The following is an 11,170-nucleotide window of genomic DNA, read 5'->3' on the forward strand; positions in this document are numbered from 1 at the left end:
ATTCCATAAATTTGTCAGCTCTTATGCACCGAATCGCGAATAGCCCTATTATAGAATACTACGCGAGCCTCTGCAGGTCGATGCATCTACACTGAACACTTTTATAATCTTAAAATATTAACAAACAATATGTAAATAAAAATATTGAGGGCCGATAGGGGAAACACACTTAAAACATTAGCTAAATACTTGAAAGACGAACCAAGAAACACACAAAATCCTACTTTTCTAAAACAATGATTTGCATAAAACAAAACACGAATTATCTAAAAGTTTAATTGCAGAAATAAAGTCAATACGTTTATGTACAATATCGATTGCATAGAATTTTAATTCACTCGACCTTTCACAATATTTTAATTACGTTAAATCCAATTCAACTTTCAGCGTGCTGACGCTGTAAAAATAAAATTAACAATTGATGACACTTTTGTTGCTTTTTTCAGAAACAACCGTTAAGGTGCTGGGCCCAATGTAGGCTTGCTTTGCTGGCCCTACTGACTTCATTTTGCTTTAATTTACTTTAAAAGCTTGTTTGTTTGGCCAAATGTAAGTTGCGATCCCGTACGAGTTCGGACTAGTCAGAAATAGTCAGAATCAGTCGGATTTTACTGGAAATCGATCCCGTACTCGGTTCTCTGACTATTGAGAGGACAGAAAAGAGAGTAAATACGGTTCTCTCTCTGTCAGAAGTTACCAGTTTTAGTCCGAGAATTTTTTGCTGGTAAATTCTGGTAAATGTGTCAAACGATCAGCTGTAGTGTGTTTTGGCAACCAAATTGTAAACAAAATAAAAGTGCACTCTGCTAGTTCATGTTGACAAGTATTTAATTACTTGTTTAAGTGGATTCTAATGAATTTGAAAGTATTTTTGGTTATTTACATGTGTGTGCTGAGTGTGTTAACATACAAAATAAGCAAAAATTTACAACCAAAATTTGGAGGTTATGTTGAAGTTGACAGAAGTTACCATTTTTTACTAGAAAGCGATCCCGTACTTTTCAATGTTACTCTCTCGCTCTGAGCGAATTTTTATTTTTTGACAGTTTTACTAGTCCGAGTCCGAGGAATACGGGATTGCACCTGTAGCTTGGAACGCTGTCAAAGCAATCAGCTGTGTGGTTGCGAAATCAAAGTCTGTTCCATTAACATTAAGAATTTCCTTCAAAATACAACATGAATTAATAATAAAATTAATTAATAATAAAAAATAATAAAAAAATAATAGGAACATCGTCTTAGCCCCTAATCTTTTCAGATTTATTTTGAAATTAATGGGAATTATTTATTTATTTTTTTTCCAGGAAAAGATAATAATAAAATAATTATACTAGTTCATTTACATATTAAAAACTCTTAACTCATAAAGGCGATTTTTATTGCACGGCTTCTATAGCATATACATACGTTTAATGCAAATATGGAAAGAGAAGAATCACTTTTATTTAACATTGAATTACTTACATTTTTCGGCAACACTTTTTTAAATTAAGACATTTATTTACAAGTACCTATGTATACATCCTTGCAGCATTTTTAGTTAAACAACTTTTTGTTTAAAAAAAGCCTTCAGCAATTTGCTTGAATTCATTTATCACGAAAACATACATATCTCATTGTCAAAAGTTGTCAAATAGAGATTTCCGCTATTTGAAACTTTGAAGCTCTTCAAGCAAGTGAAGTCAACCTGCCATTTGGCCAACTTTCTTACATTTTAGTAGAGTTCAAAAACTGTTTGACAGCGAAGCAAACAAAGCAAGCCTACATTGGGCCAATGCCCTTAGAATGAAAACAAAAAATATATGACAACATGATACAAAAAAGAAGGTAGTTTCAATAAACAACTTTTTGATTAAAAGGCAGATTTTTGACAATTGCTCAATTGTAAAAAATTCGAAGCGGCGTTACCCAATTGTAAGTTTTTTGGTGTGGGAGATTTTATATCCTAAATTTGGGATTATAAACAAAATAGTTGTATTAATATATACCATTTAAAAATAATCAATATCTTACCTTAAAAACGTTTAAATTTTACATTAAATTCGATAACAACTTGCCAAATCATTATTTTATTATTAATACAATTTTAGTGAACATATTTTAAAATTTTTTTAGTGTCCTCATGTCATCTCATTTCACAATGTAGTTTTCTATATCGGATACGATGATTCTGATGTAATTCAGACACTGAAATTACACATTTCGATGTGTTATTTAATACATATTGTCTTTGTCCATTTAAGCGCAAATGGAATTTACTTTAGGACCCATGGACCGTAAAATTTTTCCAGCAACACATATTGTTTTCACATGAAATTTTGACACACCCAAAATTGAAGTATAAAATAAATAGATAAAAATAAATTTTCAATCAAACTGATTTGTGTAGTCCAGGGGCGTCTTTAGTAAATGTTTGGAGGCTGTTTTAATATATCCCATCTTATTATATATTTCTTAGCTTTTCTACATTCTGAGAAGTTGAGAGAATGAAGTCTAGTATTCTTTTTGGGTCAAGTATGATGTTTGATTTCATTTTTTGCAATCATTAGTTCATTTCGCTTGAGGAGTCACAATGCTTATACCGGCTGTACCGATTTTTTTTAAATTTCGGACACAAATTTTCCAAGTATGGTTATAGGCGAAAACAAAACCAATATCTAAAGGGCGTGTGGAAACTCCCATACAAATCGAATTTCTCATAGTGCATATCTCTGGAATTATTTGTGGTAGAGTCCTGGAACTTTGTATGGATATATGTTTGGATTTATTGGAAAATGCGGCGTGCCACCGTAGAACTTGGAATAGAGGTAAATGAAATCAATCCCAAACCTATGAAAAATGGAGGTATATGAAAACGATCTCGTAGCCATTGAAAAGAGCTAGCGGTATAAACCAAATAAACTAAAATTCTTGTGACGCATAGATACCTCTGGAAGCATTTACCTAGAATACTGAGATGAGGTATTTTCCAACGGAAATATGTACAGAAAAACGGGCGCGGCACCTTCTGGAAAGTAACATGATCACAGGGTGTATCCCGAGAACCACTTTAGCTAAACCTTCAGGGATTACATTCTTGCCAAGACCCATAGGCATAAGCTGAAATTGCGTCGCAAGTTTTATGATCGGCTTAGGTAAAGTTTAACCACTTAACCCCCCTTTGTTTTCGTCGCTACTGAATTCTATAAACTGTCAGCTTTCACACAATTTAAAATGTACATGTAAGAACAAAATATTTTTAAATCGACAAAAAATTAATAAGAAAATTTGAAGGATTTTAGATATTGGGTATGGTAGCACGAAATGTCACAATCTGCTTAATTGTCAGGTGGTTAATATGGCGACGAAAAAGTGACAATGGAACTACCTTGTTTTTTTGTATCATGTATGACAACATGAAGTTTGGACAAAAAACTGATTGCTACGCCTATTTTGGTTCAAAAATTTGTACATACATTTTTTTAATTTTGTCCTATGACAGCAACCACTGTGAGCCCTCGCCCAGGCACGTCAGGGGTATCTCCACGAACTGACGGAAAAAGTCCAGAGATTCATTAAACAACCTCTGGACCCGTCAGTTGATCGACAGGCCCGGAGCGGCGTTCACAGGTAGTCAGTATCGAGTTATGTAGACTCCAGACCTGTGAATGCCGTTCTAGGCGCACAACCACCGGACATCGACGAGACGGAGCTACATCTGCCTCGGAACACTAGAACCACAATAGCCCAACTTCGCTCTGGCTACTGCAGCAGGTTAAACTCATACCCAAGCAGATTAGCCGCAGATGTGCCAAATGAGTGTCCGGTATGGGGAGAGACACCCTAGTGCTGCATCGATGGTTTTCGATAGTTTTATAGACATCCATCGATAATATCGATGGTTTATTAAAGTGACCCGTTAAAGAAAAGAGTTACACAAATGTTATTTCATTTGCAAATATTATGTTGAATTATATACATATGTGAAAATTCTTTCAACTTACCTGACCTCTTAAGCTTTTGGTGAAAATAGGCTATAAGTGGGGGCTATCATAGAAGCCTTTGTAGTCCTATTTTTCGTGAAATCTACGGATTCAGTGATAGCATTTTTGTAGATTTCATCAAAAATTGGACTACGATGGATTCTGTGATATTCCTGGTAAGTATTAGAAAATTCACGTTAAAACAAAGTTTAAGAAAGTTGAAACCAAAACGGTGTATTGATTTAATTTTCTTAAACTAATAAAAAAGTTTCGCGACAACAGTTTGCTTTTCGCAGGTTAACGTGAAAGGAAAAGGAACCATCGATGATTTCAGAAAACCATCGATATTGGCTAAAGCATTGGCCCCATCGATAACATCGATGGTTTTGCAGCACTAAGACACCCCACGACACGAAACATCTCTCCATGAACGAAAGACACAAGATCACGTAAGAAAAAGAGAGTGAAAAAGTCGATTTTTTTAGCGGGTTCTACGCCATCTTGTTTCACTGGAAAACGAGCGAAAAGTAAACAAAGCAAAGAAAACAACGAAAACCAAAACTAGCCAAAATTATTGTCAGCCACTTTAAACGCACAATTTAGGTAAAATGATGCAACAAAATGCTTTAAAATGTGTTGTCTCAGCTGACGAACCCGCTTTCGCAAACCATTTTCTCAAAACCAGTTACAAATACAACGTCGCGTTCTTACGTGATCTTGTATTTTTGGTTCATGACATCTCTCATATGGTAAGTGTTATCGATTACGGCATTGTAATGCTCGATTGAATAACTATCAGACGACGTCTGAAAAGCCTAAAAAGTCTGAAACAAGTTCGATAATTTACATCTTTCAGGCTTACCGGACTTCGGTTGTGGACTAGCTTCTTACAATTGCACTAAATCATCTTTCAGGCTTTAGCGCTTCAAGCCGCAACGCCTGAAAAACCTGCTATGGAGCTTCAGCTTTAGGGTGTGGTTGTTCAATACACTTTTACTAGCTCTTTAGCTAGCTCTTAAGAAATTAAGATCAGATTATTTAAAAAGTAAAATCAATTGCTACAATGTGGGTATCGACTGAAATGGTCTTGAAAAGGCTTTGTATCTAACTACGTGTAGGAGGGTTGACACATGTTTAAAAAAGGTAATTCAGTTTTAATAAAAGAATTTGGTAAGTGAATAATATCACTATGGGCCAATTTCACAATGCGTAGTTAACTCAGAATCGGCAGTTAACTACAGATTTTTGTACTGAAAATCTCTAGTTAACTGCCGATTCTGAGTTAACTACGCACTGTGAAATTGGCCCTATGTGGTTGTCAGACAAAAGAGGTTTAAGAAGGTAGTAGTTTGGAAATATTTTGGAGAAGGTTGCCACCTAATTTATAAGTCCAATTAAATTATTTTATACCAAAGTTATATGAAATATTAAAAATGGATGTCAAATGAAAAAGATTTAAAAAATATTTAGTTTGACAATTTAGAACAATTTGGATGTGTTTCGAGGGTTGCCCCAGTTTAAAAGGTTAAATTAAAATTATTTAATAAATTAAATGAATTAATTGAATTGAAACGATGGTTATCAATGGAAATGGGTGTAAAATCCTTTATTTCAGAAATATATTTAGGAGGGTTGCCGATCGAAAAATATTGAATTCAAGAATTCTACACTATTTCTACGAAAAGTTGTTTTTTCTCCATATAAAATACATGAAAAACTTTGAGCGCTTTGAGCACTACCTAAATTATTTTTTATTTCAAAACAAAGAAATATGGGAATATTTTTTTCGGTATATAACAATCCTACGGGGTGGCGGCATTAAAAATCCGACCTTATTTTTTTACATACATTTTTGGACCACTTTAATGTACATACATTAGACTGCATCGCTCCCCATACAAAGAAAAATCGGTACTATTTTTCCATTAGAATTATAAAATCTATTATATTTTAAGACGTCCACCAAAATATTTCCGAAAAATATTAAGATTTAAGTGAGCTGGACCGATTTGAATATACCTGCAAAAAATGGAGTTTTTCATGAATAAAAATAGTTTCTTAAAGATTTTTTTTTGAAAAAATCCCCTCAAATGACAAAACGGTTTAAGATTACAAAATTTGCATGAAAATATTAAAAAAAAAAAAAATAAAATAAAAATTTAAACGGAATCATAATGATGAGATTTTTGATGCTGTTTTTTAACTTTTTTCAAAGATTGGTATAAGAAAAACTGGAATAACTGAACCTAACCTCTTCCGATTTAGACTTAAGAGTTGTCATTGGAAAGGTATTTTCTCACCCTTTTTATTTCTTTGATAATAAACTCATTACAAGGATGAAAGAGAAAGGTAGGATGGACGAACGTCATTCAAAGTTGAATTAAGATGTGTTGGTATTTGAAAGAAAAGGGACACGAATGACCTTTTTTTGGACAGAAATAAAAACAGTGTGAAAATACCTTTCTATCGCGATACCATAAAACTAAATAAGAATAGTTTTGGCCCAGTTATTCAAGTTTTTTGTAAATCAATATTTGAAAAAAGTAAAAAAAAACAGCATCAAAAATCTCATTCTTACGATTCTGTTGAAAAGATATTTAATATTTTTATGTAGATTTTTTAAGCTCAATCTGTTTTGTCATCTGAGGGGAATTTTTTCAAAAAGTTCTTTAAGAAACTATTTTTATTCATAAGAAACTCCATTTTTGGAGGTATTTTCAAATCGGTCCAGCTCACTTAAATCTTAACATTTTTCCGAAGTATTTTGGTGGACGTCTTAAAATATTATAAATTTTGTAATCCTGGCGGAAAACCGCAACTTTTTTTGATGATGCAGTTTAACATACATATGTACATATATAAATCCATCTGCTAGACGTCTAGCGTACGCTATTTAATGAATGAATATTTTTTATGAAGCGAGGAATAATAGTTTAACAACAATTTATTAGGAAAGAAACCTTATTATATTTATATTTTTCTCTTTAAAACTAAATAACTAAAATAAATTTATTAAAAAAAAGCTTGTAAAAAAACAAAAATTAAATAAAAAAAGAAAAAAAGCTCCGCCGTCCGACGACTCGGACTCGAACCCGGATCTCTCAACTAGCGGTCTTGTGCTTTTCCCGCTAGGCCATTGGGACTTCCGGCACAGCGCGAGCAAAATACATAATAGGTGCAATCCCGTATTCCTCGGACTCGGACTAGTAAAACTGTCAAAAAATAAAAATTCACTCAGAGCGAGAGAGTAACATTGAAAAGTACGGGATCGCTTTCTAGTAAAAAATGGTAACTTCTGTCAACTTCAACATAACCTCCAAATTTTGGTTGTAAATTTTTGCTTATTTTGTATGTAAACACACTCAGCTCACACATCTAAATAACCAAAAACACTTTCAAATTCATTAGAATCCACTTAAACAAGTAATTAAATACTTTTCAACATGAATTAGCAGAGTGCACTTTTCTTTTGTTTACAATTTGGTTGCCAAACACACTACAGCTGATCGTTTGACGCATTTACCAGAATTTACCAGCAAAAAATTCTCGGACTAAAACTGGTAACTTCTGACAGAGAGAGAACCGTATTTACTCTCTTTTTTGTCCTCTCAATAGTCAGAGAACCGAGTACGGGATCGATTTCCAGTAAAATCTGACTGATTCTGACTATTTCTGACTAGTCCGGACTCGTACGGGATCGCAACTAATGCCTAGCTAATTTCGAATCAGCATTCGAAGCTGACAACGATATTTTCGAGTTCACTCGGATTGAGTGATAGCAAAGGTAAGAAAAAGCTAGAAGCTAAACAGGATTTTTCCAAATAAACTCAAATAAAAAAGGTAAATCTTGCCGAAAAATGGCTAAAATGGCAACACTGAGTGTAAGCGCCAAAATCGATTATAAACTCAAAGTGTAGTTTTGAGAAATTGATTTATCAGTGAATTCATTGTTTTTTTTTACTCAAACTGAAATTTCGCTTATTCTCACCATCTATTCAGATTGAGTGACTGTTCATGCACCAAAATTTAGTATATTTGAAAAATTAGAAATGACTGATCCAAAATGGCGAATCAAAATTTGTGGATGTTTCTTCTTAAATTAATGGATTTTCTCAGAAACGTAACAGGCTAACCTAATATTCACGTACGCTGCCGATTTATTGTCAAAAATTTCTCATGCACATGCAACTTGTATGGGACCAACCGAAATTGAACGGCGTGCGTATGAAGCTACCTCAATTTCCATTTTTTTTTCTGCGTGACATTTTCATTTCACGTTTCGTTCAATGAAATCAAATTCTAACGCACGCCAGCCAATTTCGGGGAACGCAAAAAAAAAACAAATTCGACAGCATGCGTAGCAAAACGAAAGCCGCGAATATTAGGTTACCCTGTAAAGAACCAATCCCGAGGTAGGACCACCTAGAGGTCTTTAGATACCCCACAAGGAAGAGAATCTACCATGTGACAGTCTTGGCACTTGAACTTTTGTTTTTGTGTGCCGATGTTATCTAAAGTACTGTTAAATTGAAATTATTGCATTTTCTTATGGAACTCCTGAAATATTTAAACATAAAACTCAATGACCGCACGAAGGAAAATTACGTTATATGGGAGTTTTAGGGCGGCCATTCAAAGCTTATGATCAGGGAACGGATTTTATGGAAATTGCCTTTTTTTCTGCTAAAGAGATAGAGTATATTGGATTAAGAATGTCCACGATTTAGCTTTCGCTGATTCCATATATACACATTTGATAATGCCTTTTTTTGCCTTTTTTAGGATTTTTGCCTTTTTAAGATATTTGCCTTTTTGCCTTTTCTACCTTTAAAAAAGTGATTATAGCATTTACAATTTTTTTTTAAGATTAAAAAATATACACATGCCTATGCAGCTTATAGAAGCGCAGGGACCTCTTGCCAAATTGGTGTTGGAAAAATTCAAAGCCGTTTTCTCAGCTAACGTAGGCTTGGAGACAATAAGGGATGTGGATAAAATTGTAAAGGGCGAGGGAAACGCCCTTATTCCTGATAATATGAACTTGTATCAACTTACGTCGAGCGCACATTTAGTACATTCAAGGCTTTTTTTTCGCGAAAATCTAATGAAAATGCTGCCAGAAAACTTCAAAATGCATCTTGTGGTTCAATGTTACTACAACTATACAGATTAAAGTTTTATGAGTTAGAAGCTCGAAAGGATAAAATAGTCAAAGATTCAAAGTGCAAATTCTTCATATAATGAAACTAGTTCATAGTTTTTCTCTTTTTACTTGTAATATAAACATTTCTCAAATAAATGTATTTTTTGATTGTTCTTCATATTTTTTGTCTTTTTTAGTGCCTTATTTTGCTTTTTTTGCAATACCTAGTGCCTTTTCCTGCCTTTTTCGCTATTTTGTTTTGCCTTTTTTGCAATACCTAGTGCCTTTTCCTGCCTTTTTCGCTATTTTATTTTGCCTTTTCCAGCCTATTTCGTTATTTTATTTTGCCTTTTTTATAGATTTTTAGGTCCTAAAAATCCGTTCCCTGCTTATGATGTATTACGGCTACATAACTACAACTATTATCAGCAAAAACTTGTTTTAGACATAAGTGACATACTCGTCATTCCAAACCAGGACAAAAAATCAGAAAAAAACAAAATCATTTCACACAGTCTAGTGCTGGCCTCGCATGAATAAAAAGGAAATTAAAAAAAAAAACTCAAGCAACAACTTATGTATGTACGAATGCCGCCATAATAATTTTAAGCAAGTGAAGAAGTTAAAAAAGCAAAAACCAACAAATTTTTATAAGCAGATGTTGTCATCAATTCAACAATGAAATGCAATGCTAATGAGTTGGGTGGTCTCCCCGGATTCAACGACTAGCAGACCTTGACCGCCAACTGAGATCGGGTTATTGCACTGCTGAAGATCTGTGGCAAGATACCTAAATAAAAGATTGTAAATAAAATAAAGTGAAGTAAGGGCTTGCGCATAGGTAAATTGTAAATATGATTTTTTTTATAAAAAAGAATATGCAAAATAAAACATCTGCAATAAGTACATAAACTCGATTTTTTTTTGCAAAGTTTGGCGAAATTTCGAATGCGTTATGCATGCGCATAAACTCACGTGTTGGCATTTAGATATGTACAAATGTACATATGTATGCATGTATGTACGTTTGTGGAGAAAGTGAGTAATTGAACGAATTGTTGCCAATATAGCTTTTTATTGTTGTTATGTATATCAACATTTTATCTATGATATTTATACTATTCTTGTTAAGCGTATATGCTATTTCGCAATAAAAATATGTAATAAAAACGACTGTAAAGAAAGAAAGCAAAACGTTTGTTTTTTTTTTTTGCTTTTCCAGCGATCTATTTTATGCACTTTTTATGTTTATTTTTTATATTTTTTTGTACGATTTACTCATTGAATTTTGCAGCATTCCAATCGTTTTGTATTCGATATGTATGTATGTACTAGGGATGTTTCGAATGTCATATTTTTCACATTCGCGAATGCGAATGCTAATTTTCGGAATGCGAATGTGCGAATGCGAATGTTACGAATAACGTTAAAAGAGCTATGATCAACTTAAGTCAACGTTTTAATTACTTAAAATTTTGCACTGGTTTACAGCAAAAATGTTCTATAGATGCCACTATCCAATTCCTATGTAGAATTGCTCGGTGATTCCGAAAATCAAGATAATTTTTTTTTCTATGGATAACTTTTCGAGATATTTGCAATTTACCGTTATTCATACAAAAAAAAAAATTAACTCCATTTTCGGAATCAGCGAGCGATTCTACATACAAATTGGATAGTGGCGTCTGGAGAACAAAATCAAAATTAAAATCAGAAAAAAAATTTAACCTATACAGTGTTTTAATCTAGTAAATAGTCAAAGTTCAAAAGGGGCATATTATATTTAAAAAAAAGTTATTTTGCTGCCTTTTCTCCCATGAGGCGATTTCTTAGAGACTCGTATATACGGCCGACTGCATTGAACAATTGCTCACTTGGAACGTTGGCGGGTGGAGCGCTCAAATATTTGCGGGCCAGATCTGTCAATTTGTCGTATTTTAGTGTAGTTTTCCACTAATCGTGAGGATTTTCCCAGAGATGAGCTCGTTTTCATTTAAGAAATGCCTTTAATTGAGCTGTAATTTCACATTTTTTAATGTCTCAAGAATCTACATCCCAGCCTTCG

This window comes from Rhagoletis pomonella, unplaced genomic scaffold (genome assembly GCF_013731165.1).
Source record: "Rhagoletis pomonella isolate Grant_MI unplaced genomic scaffold, Rhpom_1.0 Rhpom_scaffold_00001, whole genome shotgun sequence".
Lineage (NCBI taxonomy): Eukaryota > Metazoa > Arthropoda > Insecta > Diptera > Tephritidae > Rhagoletis > Rhagoletis pomonella.